We start from the raw sequence: 15873 nt of genomic DNA, 5'->3' as shown, positions 1-15873 counted from the left end.
TTGTTTTCAATTCAAAATGGCGGAGATATGAACATCGGCGATCATGGGTTTTTCCGGAGTGCTCCTTGATGGTGGGCATGATTCACGTGTCAATTTTCATCAGAAAAAAGTAAACAAAATTTTTTTTTAAAAAGTGATAAATTTCGAACAGAGTGACGTAGCCGTTTTAGAAAAGAAGAAAAATTACGCAAATGAGAGCACTTCAAAACTTGACTCAATGTTTTGGGCAAAAAATTTCGTACTAAAAATTGCATAAAAAAATTTCTATCCATTGGATCAAAAAAATCCTACGTCACTCTGTGGAAAATCTATGTAAGAAGATGTGTTTCAATTTTCAAGTCAATCGGTTGAACAGTTTTTGAGTTATCATGCCCACCGTCTTGAAAAAAGTGGTTTCGAGAAAAACGCAAAAGAAGAAAAAGAAGTGTCTTAGGTGCCCTCCTGCAGTGCCGCCTTCAAATAAACATAACTTCTATAATTATCAAGATATTGTCTTCGGGGACGTCTTAAAATACGCGTAAGAATATAGTCTTTTAAATTAAGTAAAAAAAAAAACGATTTTTTGAAAATTTCAGGGTGGCGTGACCCCTTAAGTTTGGGCTCTCAACATTTTTAAAATTTAATTCAATTTTAAAAAAATTTAAATTTTTAAATGAGAGAGCTTCAAAAAAAAATTTGAGAGTGCTCACACTGTCAGTGCTGCGGCAGAATTTCCTACCCTAATTCCTACCATAGCACCCTAGCACGCGTGCTATGGAAAATGATAGTTTGCCCCCACTGCCCTAGACAGTATTTATACTGTCTATTGCCTAGACATATAGTATTTATACTCGGTATTCGTACAAACTCGGTACTCGGTACAAAGGGCGAGTAAAGCTTTATAAATTATATATATTATTGATCATCAATCAACAGCCGAGTCGATATTGAATGTCAGTCTGTCCGTCTCAGATTTCAGAGACTATAACAGATAAAGCTTTAAGACTTTGCATAAAAACTCCCATGATTACAAATTTTTGTAGCGCCAGTACAGGAAGGTATTTTGAAACAAATTATGAAGTCCTGCTTAAACTGGATGTGATAGTTAATGACTTTAACAGAAATTAAGCAACTCTATAAATTCGAATGGTCCTCTAAGTTGTGGATCCAATTTTGTTTGGTGCCTCCCTGTGCTTTTCAACAACATATGATCGCCAATCTTATGCTCAAAAGCATAAGCATGCATTTGATCTACTCTTGCCTTATCATACTGGGCGTTCTTACTCATATTTTTTTCTACGTGCACTTCTTTATTAACAGTAATCATTTCCATGGGCCTCGCTGCTTTACCAATTGTAAACTCCAAGGAACTATGTTTAATCCGGCTCACGCCGGAGCCTCAATGTCTTATGAATCGGAAATTAAACATAGTTCCTTGGAGTTTACAATTGGTAAAGCAGCGAGGCCCATGGAAATGATTACTGTTAATAAAGAAGTGCACGTAGAAAAAAATATGAGTAAGCACGTTTTTTTTTTAGTTTTACCTTAGTTTCTCTTTACTCATTATTTTTTTGCAAAAAAAATTTTGATTTTTTCGATTTTGTTACTAAAATACTGTTACTTCGAGAAAAATGAGTTTGCAAATTCAAAGCGCTTGACACCGGTCCACCAAACGTCCAATAACTTTCTTAATTTAAGAGATATTTACTCAACATTTTGGGTATTGAAACATGTATCTATTAGGGAAATGAAAAAACAAGAAAGGAAAGTTAACTTCGGACAGAGAAGTTGATATACCTTTTCAGTTAAAACCAGATATATATCGCAAACATCGGATATAGTTGGCCGATCCTTATGAGAATATCATAATAAAACCAATTAATTACAATGAAATATCTAAAAAAAGTCCCAAGCTTCTATCTTCAAAAACACAAAAGTTGGGTCACTTCCGATCGTTCAGTTAAATGGCAGCTATAGGATATAGTCGACCGATCCTTGTGAAATTTGGCATGTCGTATTATTGTGTCAAAAATAGCTCTCGTGTAATTTGAATTCTCTTACTCTAAAAACACCAAAGGTATACCATTTCCGATCAATCAGTTATATGGCAACTATAGGATATAGTCGGCCGATCCCGGTCGTTCCGACTTATATACTGCGTGCAAAAGTAAGAAGGGTGTTTGCAAAGTTTCAAGTTGATAGCTTTATAACTGAGAGACTAGTTCGCGTAGAAACAGGCAGACAGACAGACGGACACGCTCATATCAACTCAGGAGGTGATCCTGATCAAGAATACTATATACTTTATAGGGTCGGAGATGTCTCCTTCACTGCGTTGCACACTTTTGAAGGGTATAAAAATCATTCTTGTCCTGCCGCATCTGCGAGCATTATGTGGTTGAAAATAATTTTTTGTTCGTCATTAAGTAGTGGAATATTGCGACTAAAAATGTCTGTCATTTCTACAGTATCGTACTGTAGTTCACGATTTATATCTGTGATGAGTAAAAACGATGTCATGAATCGTTTGTTGGAAGCATGAACTGAATACACTGTACTTGAATGAACTGACTTTAAGGAACAGGGTAGAATCTGGATCTTTACCAAGAAGTAAGCCGCGCAATGGTTCAGGTGGTGTTTCAATTTTGGGTAGTTGTACTTTTCCTGATAAGCAACACATCCCAACTGGGTCATTTTTAAATTTGAGTGCATGACAATACATCAGGCTCGTACTGGATTGGTAGTCGAAGAAATGGCTCTAATTTAAATCCTCGAAGAACTTGTTGGCGTTGTTGGTTATTTCTTCTTCTAACTATGAATCTGTGCGCTTCTTTTCGTTGCAGTTGTCTTTGTTGATTAGGTTCATCTCGTGCTTCTTTTGATTATGATGCGTGCTTCTTTCACGTATCTGCGTTATGGTCACATTGCGCATTTTCATTATCTTCTTCGATTTGTTCGCCGGATCTTCGTGATCTTCTATCTCGCGCGGCTATAGACCATATATATAGACTATATTTTCTTGGCATTGGTGTCTGTAAATTAGTGGTCGGCAGGGCCCTATTTCAGGGGCATATGGACACACACATAAATGTACGATACGTTACGCTCACAACCTACTTACTGTTATTCATTAATATAAGTGCAGCCATTTCGGAGGAGTACAATTCACGCGTTCGAACGGCATAAAAAGTATCCTATGTCCGTCTCGTGGCTCAATTTTTACTCAAATCTGTTCTGCCGTTCTTGATTTATAAGAGGTGTAACATAACACGACTTTCTTTTATGTATGTATATAGATATGCACAAAGAGTCTACGCCAAAGGTGCATTTGGGTACACCATTTATCTTTTATCAGTTTTTAGTCTTTCTTCACTAACCCATTATCCCATTCGATGCGTGCGTTTTGGGTCTACAGTAGGGTGACCAGGCGTCCGTATTAATACGGACATGTCCGTATTTTCAGCTCTGTGTCCGTTAGTCCGTATTTTTTTGTAAAATCTCCGTATTTTTCGCGTTTTTGACGAAAAAAACAGGTTGCACCTGCAATTTTTCCGAAATGAGTTTCTAGACTTAAACATTCGAAAGCGCCCGCGCTCACAGTTGACGTAGAGGACGCGCAATCAGTTTAGCACGCGTTATACGGTAAAATTCCCTAGAAATATGGGACGATTGCGTCTGGTTATTCGGACTGTCGCGTACATATGTACATTGCTTATAGTGTTGTTTTGTGTATTTCTGTAACAGCTGACTTTTTTATTCTCAATCAGTCAATCTGTAACAAAACAACCAACTCGTAAGTATTCTGAATGTTTTATAAACGCTAATTACGATTAGATTAGTTGAGAGCTTTATTGTAAAAAAAAAGTGTTCTTGTTGTTGCAGATTTTGGAAGTTCAGGTTTCAAGTAATCGAATGGTCTGAATGTTTTCAACGCGAAATTCGGTAAAGCAAAATCTAACCTGATACCCGACAGGGACAACAAGCTTGTGACAATTAACACGGCATAATGTCCGAGTCACCCGATCACAAACGCTTGAAAACCACGCCGAATTCAACCAAACGCAAGTGAACATTTACAGAGGAGTTGAGAAAAACTTATTCTCGTAGTTTTTAAAATAAATCTGCATATTTTGCTGATTGCATTGTTTGTGATTGTAAGGTGTCAGTTGCAAATAGTGGTTTTTATTTTTTCTTTTTTCATGAAATATCGCCTGATTGCTCTTGTGAAATTGTAGGAACACGTGATCTGGAAAAATATCTCGCTACACCAAAACATTCAAAAAAAAGTGCAAGACGCATCTACTTCGCGTTCCATTTTGGACTTCACTTATCAAAAATCAGCAACAGAGGCACATGCAGTTTGGGCGGCTGAAGGAACTTTGGCATACCACACCATAAAACATCATCAAAGCTACATATCCATGGACTGCACAAGTCAACTCATTCGCTCACTCTTTGGCGATTCTCATGCAGGAAAAAATGTTTCTTGCGGACGTACAAAAACCGAAGCTATTGTAAATCAGGTTCTATCTGTTCATTCCATTGAAATGGTAGTGCAATATTTGTAAAAGACACAGTATAGGCAGTATTTCTTTAGTATAGGCACTGATTCGAGTAATCATGGTAATTTGAAAATGTTCCCATTGATAGTCCAATATTTTGATCCTGCTGAAGGAGGGATAGTTGTCAAATTGTTAAATATCAAAGAAAAGTTTGATGAAAAACCTCAAACTATTGCTAACATGATAAAAAGTGAATTGGATAAACATGTTTTGACTGAGAAACAAAGAAGGAGAAAACGTATTGAATTATTTAAGGCGTGAAATCAACCAAAATATCATTGGCATTGGGTGTTCAGGCCATGTCATGAACAATTCAGCTCACCATGGTATAGATCGGTTTTCAATCACTTCTCGATTTACACTGTTCGGACAAATCAATTAAAGAATTTTTGCGATTTCGTTGACGTGGAGTACAGGAAACTGCTATCTCACAGCAAAACACGATGGCAAACCCTCAAGCCAAGCGTTGATGGAATTTCACAAATTTATCCAGCTCTGAAATCATTTTTTTTATCCACTGACCATCCGCCAATTATTTTAGGGAGTTTTTTCAAAGATGATTTTGCGGAATTGAAATTGCTGTTTATAAGTTCACTTATGAATGTCTTTCACAATAGAATCAAAAGCATCGAACGCGAAGACAATTCTGTTCTAGAAGTTTTGCAAATCATAGACGAAGTATCGGAGACTTTGACTGAAAGACTTAATTCGAAATTTATACCATTCGCAGTCAAGCAGAAAATGCAAAAGCTAACAAATGAAGGTAAAGAAACTGAGTGTCAAAACTTTACAGAATCCATGCTTGTAGTGTATGAAAGATCTTGTGATTATTTGCTGAAATGGAGCCAGTCATTGCGTCGTTTGGAAGACTTCGAATGGTTAAATTTCAAGCCAGGAAAAGATTTGAGGTATGAATCTGTTGAAAAATCTGTTGCATTTCTCGCATCCAAAAATATTCAAATTGATGATTCAAAATTATTTGACCAGTTTGTAAATTTAAAAAAAATTTTGAATGAAAAAGAAAAGCAAGAAAAAGAAGCAAGAGATAATTTTTTCAAAAAAAGTAGCAATGAAAAAGTCAGATTTTTTTTCTGCTAACAGTTGTCTTGAATCATGTTCTGAAATACTCAAAATTGCTCAATATTTCTTTGCGATTCCCTGTCACAACGCAAATTGCGAACGCGTTTTTTTACCTTTTTAATATTCAATGGAGCAAGGAACTGAACAATTTTGTTTTCGAAAACTTGAAAAGTATGGAAACGAGAAAACGGTGGTGTCCGTATTTTCCACATCAGCTATCTGGTCACCCTAGTCTACAGCAGTGGTCGGCCGGGCCCTATTCCAGGGGGCATTTCTCTATCCGAGCTCTGCCGCAAACACACAAAGTATAAACGTATGAAACGTCATGTTCGCAGCCTAATGCCTAAAAATTATATGAATGTATGCCACCTCTAAAAATCTAAAAATATTTAATTTTTTATTTTTATATTTTTTTCCACTTTGATAATTATCAAAGTGTTCGCCTTTGAAAGAGTTTATTTCTTAAGGTGTGGAACGTCAAAACCCTGTTTTTTTCATACTTATTAAAAAATCCCATACATCTTAGACCAGGAGTGCCTAAACGCTGCTTACGACGGAGCAAATTTCAATAAATTCAAAAGAAATCACCAAAGTAAAGAGATTTTTTTTGTATTATAGTGGATACACTGAAAAAATTAGGGAGATATATTTTTATAATACAGTCAATTATTAAATTGACATTTGAAATTTCTTTCGAACAAATATTGCGTCCAACGATCCATGATTCACTATTCAATTTTAATTTAAATGTTATGTTTACTTGTTAAGTGCCGCGCCGGCAATGCAATAACTAAAAGCAGCCAATTAAAAAAATAAAGGAGCCATGGGAGCAATGGGAGTGGGCACCCCTGGTTTAGACAGTTTTTTTATGTTCCTCTACCTAAGGAAAAATTCTTCACCAATTTTTACCGATTGATTTTCAGATTTTGTTGATTTTCTTCATTGTACTATTGTGAATAACTTTTATTTATTTATTTTTAATAATTCTCTACTTTAAATAAATTTTTTCAATATTTCTCTTCATAAAAAAAACTTTACTTTATTTTTTTTCTTTTTACAATTTGCTGTGTTGCTTGTTAAATTTTGAGAATTCTTTACGTCTCTATCTCTCGCTACGTTGTATCAATTGTTCATATTGTTTCTCGCTTCGTGGTTCTCTTCTCTTGTTTATCTTAATCTTCTATGTTGCTTTGAAAGTATTTTACTTCTTATGCATCCGTTAAATTTTCAGAGCTGAAGTTTTTTGTTTTGGTACGACTCCATTCGCTTTATCTTAAAAACTCTCTACCTAGGAGCATAGGATAATATTAGAGGGTTTCATGCAGCTAAATAACGACATTCAAATGCACAACCTTAAAAATCAATGGAGTGGGATATAATGCGAAATTCAACTCGTGAATAAATGAGAGTAAGATGTTTTATTCGAATTGTTTTGAATTAATTTTAGAATGTACGTTACAAATATGTGTCAGCTGTTCTTCTTCCCCGAGCTCTTCCCCGTCTTTGATCTCTCAGCAAACTGAAACTCTGCTTTTATTTTTGCCCGCTTACCATGGCACGTACCATGGCAGAGAGAACCAACACCCGACCGCGCCACACTCATCTGAGACGACATCTATCTCGTTCTCAATCCTCGCTCTCAGCAATTATGCAAGTATGTAAAAGGAACCAGAAATAACTATATGCTTACTTTATTTTGTTCTATAATGTTACTCTTTCTTAACGATTTACAGCTAAGTTTACATTTAGTTTAATCTTATACATCTTCGACATATGCTTATTTGGCTTTATTTTTATACCCTTGCAGAGGGTATTATAATTTTGTGCAAAAGTGTGCAACGCAGTGAAGGAGACATCTCCGACCTTATAAAGTATATATATTCTTGATCAGTATCACCGCCTGAGTTGATACAAGCATGTCAGTCTGCCTGTTTCTACGCGAACTTGTCTCTTAGTTTTAAAGCTAACGACTTTTAACTTTGCAAACACCGTTCTTTCTTTTGCACGCAGTGTACAAGTCGGAACTTTCGATTCCAAACAACTTTCGTGTTTTTAAAGATAAAAGGTAAAATTGATTCTACCTACTAAATTTCATAAGGATCGGTCGACTATATCTGTCATATAAATGAACGATCGGAAATGGTATACCAACTTAAGTATTTTTGAAGAAAAATACCGGGTATATATATATATATATATATATATAGCCTTGACCGAATAAATCCCTTCCTTCTCTTTACTTCTCTTCCTTCTTCTTAAACGAAACGTTTTTATACCCTTGCAGAGGGTATTATAATTTTGGTCAAAAGTGTGCAACGCAGTGAAGGAGACATCTCCGACCCTATAAAGTATATATATTCTTGATCAGGATCACCTCCTGAGTTGATATGAGCATGTCCGTCTGTCCGTCTGTCCGTCTGTCCGTCTGTCCGTCTGTCCGTCTGTCTGTCCGTCTGTCTGTTTCTACGCGAACTAGTCTCTCAGTTTTAAAGCTATCGTCTTGAAACTTTGCACACACCCTTCTTTCCTTTGCACGCAGTATATAAGTCGGAACGGCCCGGATCGGCCGACTATATCCTATAGCTGCCATATAACTGATTGATCGGAAATGGTATAACTTTGGTGTTTTTAGAGTTAGAGAGTTCAAATTTGACATGTGAGCTATTTTTGGCAAAACATTACGTCATGCCAAATTTCATAAGGATCGGCCGACTATATCCTATAGCTGCCATATAACTGAACGATCGGAAATGACCCAACTTTCGTGTTTTTGAAGATAGAAAGCTGGAACTTAGTACAGATTTAATTCTTGGTCAGTTGATCCAACCTACCAAATTTCATTAGGATCGGCCGACTATATCCCATAGCTGCCCATAGCTGAACGATCGGAAATGGTATTTGGTAGAAATATCAACTTTCGTATTTTTGAAGATAGAAGTTTGGGACTTTTTTTAGATTTTGTATTGTAATAAATTGGATTATATATTCCTATTCCCATAAGGATCGGCCAACTATATCCGATGTTTGCGATATATATCCGGTTTTAACTGCAAGGGTATATAAACTTCGGCTCCGCCCGAAGTTAGCTTTCCTTTCTTGTTCTACATAAATCTTGCTGTAAGTAAACCGGTGTTTACTTACTTGAGAATTGAATTTTGAGAAATTTCACTTTTAACTGGAGGCAAATTAATAATTTGTTTCATTTCAATTTCAAGCATAGCTTGGCTCTGCTTCTGTCTCTTAATTTTAGAAGTTTTCGATCACAAGTTTTTTTTGCGTGGAAAATAAGATTTGCTGTTTCCGTAAGGCTGATTTTCACAAACCTTTATAGCCTTATCGATGCATTTGATTGGTAGGATATTCTGGCATGCGGCGATGTAAACTCCTTGAGTTTACAAAGTGCCTCACGAATTTTTAAAAATACTAAAAATAGGCTTTTATTTAAATATAAAAAACCCCCAAGAAGTATAGGTTTTTCAAGATATCTACTAGCTCGTTATAGAATGTTATAGAAATTATATTCGCCGCTGCCGAATTCAATTTACTCAGGATCCAAAGCATTTTTATAACTTTGTAAACACTAAGCGTAAACATGTATCTCTTCCACCTCTTTCCACCTGTATATTTTGCTTCCGTTTGAAAATTCATCGGCGACCTCTGATCAGGCAATTGACAGTGTATTCTTAAATTTACGAAAACAACTTACTCTCCGCCTAAAGGCACAGATCAGGCTTACGCAAAAAACATTGAATCAGCCAATTGAATTTTCTGTCCGTCTTTATCCGAGAATAACTTATTATCAGATGTTCTAAGGATCAAACCAGTTTATTTGCCATGCCCCGATAGAGTACCAGGCTGTGAGTAAATGTGTTTGTCAATTTTGTGCAAACCTCTATAAGACTTTTCAACTTATCTTTGGAAACCATGATTTTTATCTTAAGGAAGGAATCTTTCATAATTCCAAAATTATTTGAAAAATTATTTACTCCTCATTTACAAAAACTTTGCTCTTCGATCATTTCTCCATATCAGCAAGGCTTCATTAGGCGTCCCTCCAATACCACTAATTTAGGAGGAAGATGTACATGTAACAGCAGCAGTATAACAGTATGAATATCAACAGTATGGCAGCAGTGTGAATATCAGCAGTAAATGTCAGATCAGCAGTATGGCAACTTGAAAGGAAAAGCGTCGGTAGGGCAGCATCGAGGAAGCAGCAACAGCAGAGAGAACGCCGGAAAGCAGCAGCAGACATTGTCCTAATTTTAAAATATAAGGTATCAGAACCTGTAACATTTAATACCCATAACTATCTCTAATAAAACTGGGGGCTCGTCTTAACCAGAAAGTCTTAAAAAGTGAAGGATTTGGATCACAAAAGGGAATGAGAGCAAATGAGTGAAAAGTCCAGACAGCAGGAGACTTCTAGAATACCAAGGTCAGTTGCCGTAGCAGATAAAAATCGGAAAATGAGTGAGCCGGAGAGAAACGTTGAAGCAAGTGGAGAAAAAAAACATGAGTGAGACAAAGAGCTACTTGCAGAGTCTCGTCGAAGCAAGTGTGACTAAAACACAAAGCAACGAACAGAATCCCGTGGAATCGAGTGGAGGAACAAATGTCGCAGCTGAGGCAATTGCAAGCTGTTCGATCGCCGAGAACATAAAAACGCAGCAGGATCTTGTTCAGCTTATGGCATTAAAAATGGGAGCAGATGAACAAAATAGCCGTTGCTCAGTTACAGCGGAAAGTTTCGCGAAATTAATTTCGGAGTTTGATGGAGAATCCATGCCGGTCAAGAATTGGTTTGACAATTTCGAGCTGAATGCTGAAGCTTACGATTTGAACTTAAAGCAGATGTATGTACAGGCACGTGTCCAAATGACAAAAACAGCTAAATTGTTTTTGGATTCGACTTCCGTACACCAATACACAGAGATGCGGATGTTGCTGCAGGCAGAGTTTAGTCGTCAATACGTATGCAGTGCGGATCTTCACGAATATATTCTTCAGATGAGGAAGATTGCAGCACTTGGCAGCATCGATGCAAGTTATGTAATCCGCTACATAGTAGACGGCCTGACTTCAAATACACCCTTTACAATTGCAAGTCTTTCAAAGAGCTGCAGGAGCAATATAACGTATTTGAACACGTCAACGAAAAGAGCTTCAAGCCGTTCCAGCTGAACGATGCAAAATGGACGCCGAATCAGAAAAAACAGTACGAGTTCAATGACCGAAAGAGCTACTGTTTTAATTGTGGATCAGCTGATCATAGATAAGGTAGATCATGAGATAACCCAACACAAGTTCGTTGTTCTAGAGCCGTGGTGGGCAAACTCTCATTTTACATAGAACGCGAGTATAGGGTAGAAAATTCTGCCGCAGCGCTGCCGGCACACTGACAGTGTGAGCACTCTCAATTTTTCTTAGAAGCTCTCTTTTTTGCTTTTATTTTGATTCATTTGATAGCTCAAACTAAAAATCAAAATTTTTCCACTGAGAAAAATGTTCTCAGAAATTGGGTTGGAAAAAGTTTTCTTTATGGAGAATATAGATAGGGAAGCGTAGTTTTTTATTTGTTTAAGAAATGTTGCTACCAAAGTTTTTTTTTAAAATAAAATACTGAATTTTAGTGCCCTTTCCAACTTTTGAATTAACGAAAAATGAAACAAAAAAATACGTTTTTTTCTCTCAGTGAATTCTCTGCTCTTATTGTTTTTCTCTGCTACGCACACACTCAAATTTTAAACATGTGTTAGTTTTGCCCACTGTTTTAGAGGAAGAAAATATGGAGTATGACGCATTGCTTGGATTCGATTTTGTTTCAAAGTTCAATCTTTCGTTGTCGCCAGAGGGATACAAGTTTTCGTCCCCGCATGGGGAGAAAGCTTGTGAGGAACCGAATGAGATGAGTATTTATAGTATTATTAATACGAATGATGAAATCGATGTTCCTACGCAGTATAAAAAAGAAGTACCGATGCTGATCAAGGACTACAAGGCGGTGGATTCAGTAGCAGAGGTTCCAGTCAAGCTGCGAATTGTTCCAGATGGTGAGATTATCCCATTTCGTCAATCTCCAAGTCGATTTGCGATTGCCGAACAACAGGATGTCAAACAGCAGATCATAGAATAGCTATCTGCTGGAATTATACGCCCATCTACATCAAACTTTGCTAGCCGTCTGGTGCTGGTAAACAAAAAGGATGGCACACGCTGTGTTTGCGTTGATTTTCGTAAGCTGAACTCGATGGTATTAAGAGATTGCTTTCCCGTCCCTGTTATAGAGGAAGTACTTGAAAAGCTCCAAAAAGCGCGATACTTTACCGTGATGGACTTGGAGAATGGTTTCTTCCACGTTGCTATTGGGGAAGAGAGCAAGAAATTTACAGCCTTTATAACCAAATCCGGATTGTACAAATTCAATAGAACACCGTTTGGATTTTGGAATTCGCCAGCTGTATTCATTCGCTACGTTAATTACGTATTTCTGGAGCTGATGAACAAGGACATACTCGATTTATATATGGATGATATAATAATTCATGCCGAGACTGCAGAGCAATGTTTGCAAAAGATGGCACTCGTCTTCAAAAGAGCTGGGGCGTTTGGCCTGAAGATCAAGTGGCGAAAATGTAACTTCTTGCAGAGAAGAATTTACTTCTTGGGCCACAACATTGAAGACGGAAACCTGTGGCCTGGAAAAGAGAAGACTGCAGCGGTCAGCAAATTTTCAGTGCCGAAAAACGTCAGAGCAGTCCAAGCTTTTCTGGGGCTGACGGGATTTTTCAGAGAATTTATTCAGAATTATTCGCAAATTGCACGCCCGTTAACTGACCTGCTGCGCAAAGATGAACGCGTTCAAAGGACAAAGGAACCTGTTTTGAAACTGTACCCCAAAGGAGCTAAAACTGAGTTACACACAGACGCATCAAAAGACCGATTTGCAGCGGTATTAATGCAGTGGTTCGATGACAAACTCCACCCTATCCAGTGTTGGAGCAAGAAGACAACAGGAGCTGAGTCACGCCAGCACCGTTATATCCTGGAAGCCAAAGCCGTGTATCTAGCGGTACAAAAATTCAGACATTATCTGCTGGGATCGCCGTTTAAGCTGATAACGGATTGTGTCGCTTTTAAACAAACTCTACAGAAGGCGGATATACCAAGAGCAGTCACGCAATGGATTGTTTATCTACAAGATTTCGTTTTTACAGTGGAACATCGTCCTGGAGAACGATTAAAACATGTTGACGGCCTAAGTCGCTATCCTGATCGGGTTATGCTTGTCTCCTTAGAGATCACAGCACGCATCAAAAACGCTCAAAGAAAAGATGAGAGGCTGAAAGCAAGTGTGGAAATTCTCAAAAGCCGCACATATGAAGGGTACAAGATAAAAGCTTTACTTGTCTATAAGAAGGTGAATGGTAACGATCTCCTCGTAGTCCCGAAAGCGATGGAAAAAGAAGTAATTGTTGACGCCCATAATGCAGGCCTTTTTGCACTACAAAAAACTCTACATATTATTCAACAAACCTATCGGATTCCTCATTTAGAGCAAAAAGTTCAGCATGTGGTGAACAATTGTGTAAGATGCATCATTTTCAACAGGAAACTTGGCAAGAAAGAAGGCTTTTTAAACTGCATCGATAAAGGTGATCAACCCCTTCACACGCTGCATGTTGATCATCTGGGTCCCATGGATGCCACTGGAAAACAATATAAATACATATTTGCGATCGTGGACTCATTCACAAAGTTTATATGGCTTTTTCCTTCGAAGACTGCAAGCTGCGTGGAAACGCTGAAGAAGATTGAGACTTGGTCCGAAATTTTTGGCAACCCAGTGCGGATGGTTTCGGACAGAGGTTCTGCCTTCACAGCCAACTTGTTTGCAGATTACATGAAGGAAAACGGTATTGAACACGTTTTAAGAACAGCTGGAGTTTTAAGCAACATCTGGAAATGGTCAGATCGAAAGGGTGAATCGCACGATATTGTCGATTATTTCTAAGATTTCGGCAGATGATCCAGCCAAGTGGTTTAAGGCAGTACCCGAGGTGCAGAGAGCTGTTAATTCCCACGTACATGCTTCTACTAAGAAGTCACCATTTGAGCTAACAATAATCCAACCAATCGTATTCTACAGCTTCTAAATGAGGAAATGTATTCAAACTTCGACGAGCAACGCCAGCAACTTAGAAAAGATGCAAAAATCGAAATTCAACGTGCACAGGATTCCTACAAAAAGTACTATGACCTAAGGCGTAAACCAGAAGTCAATTATAAAGTTGGAGACTTAGTCGCTATACGCCGGACACAGTTTATTGCAGGGAAAAAACTGGCTGGAAAATATCTGGGACCGTATGAATTATCAAAAGTTAACAGGAACGGCAGATACGAAGTTCGGAAGGCTGCGGATGTAGAAGGCCCATGTAACACTTCAACCGGCTGTGATCACATGAAGTTGTGGCGTTATGTAATGGCGCTTGGTCATCTGGGACAGATGGAATGGCCAGTCAGGAATGGCCGAATGTAAGAGAGTGGAAGATGTAACAGCAGCAGTATAACAGTATAAATATCAGCAGTATGGCAGCAGTATGAATATCACCAGTATGGCAGCAGTGAATATCAGCAGTATGGCAGCAGTATGAAGATCAGCACTATGGCAACTTGAAAGGAAAAGCGTCGGTAGGGCAGCATCGAGGAAGCAGCAACAGCAGAGAGAACGCCGGAAAGCAGCAGCAGACATTGTCCTAATTTTAAAATATAAGGTATCAGAACCTGTAACATTTAATACCCATAACTATCTCTAATAAAACTGAGTGGAGTTAAAAACTCTCCTCACACTTGGGGGCTCGTCTTAACCAGAAAATTACAAAGTGACGCCGTCCCGAAAAGTCTTAAAAAGTGAAGGATTTGGATCACAAAAGGGAATGAGAGCAAATGAGTGAAAAGTCCAGACAGCAGGAGACTTCTAGAATACCAAGGTCAGTTGCCGTAGCTGATAAAAATCGGAAAATGAGTGAGCCGGAGAGAAACGTTGAAGCAAGTGGAGAAAAAAAACATGAGTGAGACAAAGAGCTACTTGCAGAGTCTCGTCGAAGCAAGTGTGACTAAAACACAAAGCAACGAACAGAATCCCGTGGAATCGAGTGGAGGAATGTCGCAGCTGAGGCAATTGCAAGCTGTTCGATCGCCGAGAACATAAAAACGCTGCAGGATCTTGTTCAGCTTATGGCATTAAAAATGGGAGCAGATGAACAAAATAGCCGTTGCTCAGTTACAGCGGAAAGTTTCGCGAAATTAATTTCGGAGTTTGATGGAGAATCCATGCCGGTCAAGAATTGGTTTGACAATTTCGAGCTGAATGCTGAAGCTTACGATTTGAACTTAAAGCAGATGTATGTACAGGCACGTGTCCAAATGACAAAAACAGCTAAATTGTTTTTGGATTCGACTTCCGTACACCAATACACAGAGATGCGGATGTTGCTGCAGGCAGAGTTTAGTCGTCAATACGTATGCAGTGCGGATCTTCACGAATATATTCTTCAGATGAGGAAGATTGCAGCACTTGGCAGCATCGATGCAAGTTATGTAATCCGCTACATAGTAGACGGCCTGAACTTAAGGAGTGACTTCAAATACACCCTTTACAATTGCAAGTCTTTCAAAGAGATGCAGGAGCAATATAAAGTATTTGAACACGTCAACGAAAAGAGCTTCAAGCCGTTCCAGCTGAACGATGCAAAATGGACGCCGAATCAGAAAAAACAGTACGAGTTCAATGACCGAAAGAGCTACTGTTTTAATTGTGGATCAGCTGATCATAGATAAGGTAGATCATGAGATAACCCAACACAAGTTCGTTGTTCTAGAGCCGTGGTGGGCAAACTCTCATTTTACATAGAACGCGAGTATAGGGTAGAAAATTCTGCCGCAGCGTTGCCGGAACACTGACAGTGTGAGCACTCTCAATTTTTCTTAGAAGCTCTCTTTTTTGCTTTCATTTTGATTCATTTGATAGCTCAAACTAAAAATCAAAATTTTTCCACTGAGAAAAATGTTCTCAGAAATTGGGTTGGAAAAAGTTTTCTTTATGGAAAATATAGATAGGGAAGCGTAGTTTTTTATTTGTTTAAGAAATGTTGCTACCAAAGTTTTTTTTTAAAATAAAATACTGAATTTTAGTGCCCTTTCCAACTTTTGAATTAACGAAAAATGAAACAAAAAAATACGTTTTTTTCTC

The sequence above is a fragment of the Drosophila bipectinata genome, chromosome 2L, assembly GCF_030179905.1.
Source record: "Drosophila bipectinata strain 14024-0381.07 chromosome 2L, DbipHiC1v2, whole genome shotgun sequence".
Taxonomy (NCBI): Eukaryota; Metazoa; Arthropoda; class Insecta; order Diptera; family Drosophilidae; genus Drosophila; species Drosophila bipectinata.
The sequence above is the reverse complement of the archived record's forward strand: the minus strand, read 5'-3'. Positions refer to the sequence as shown.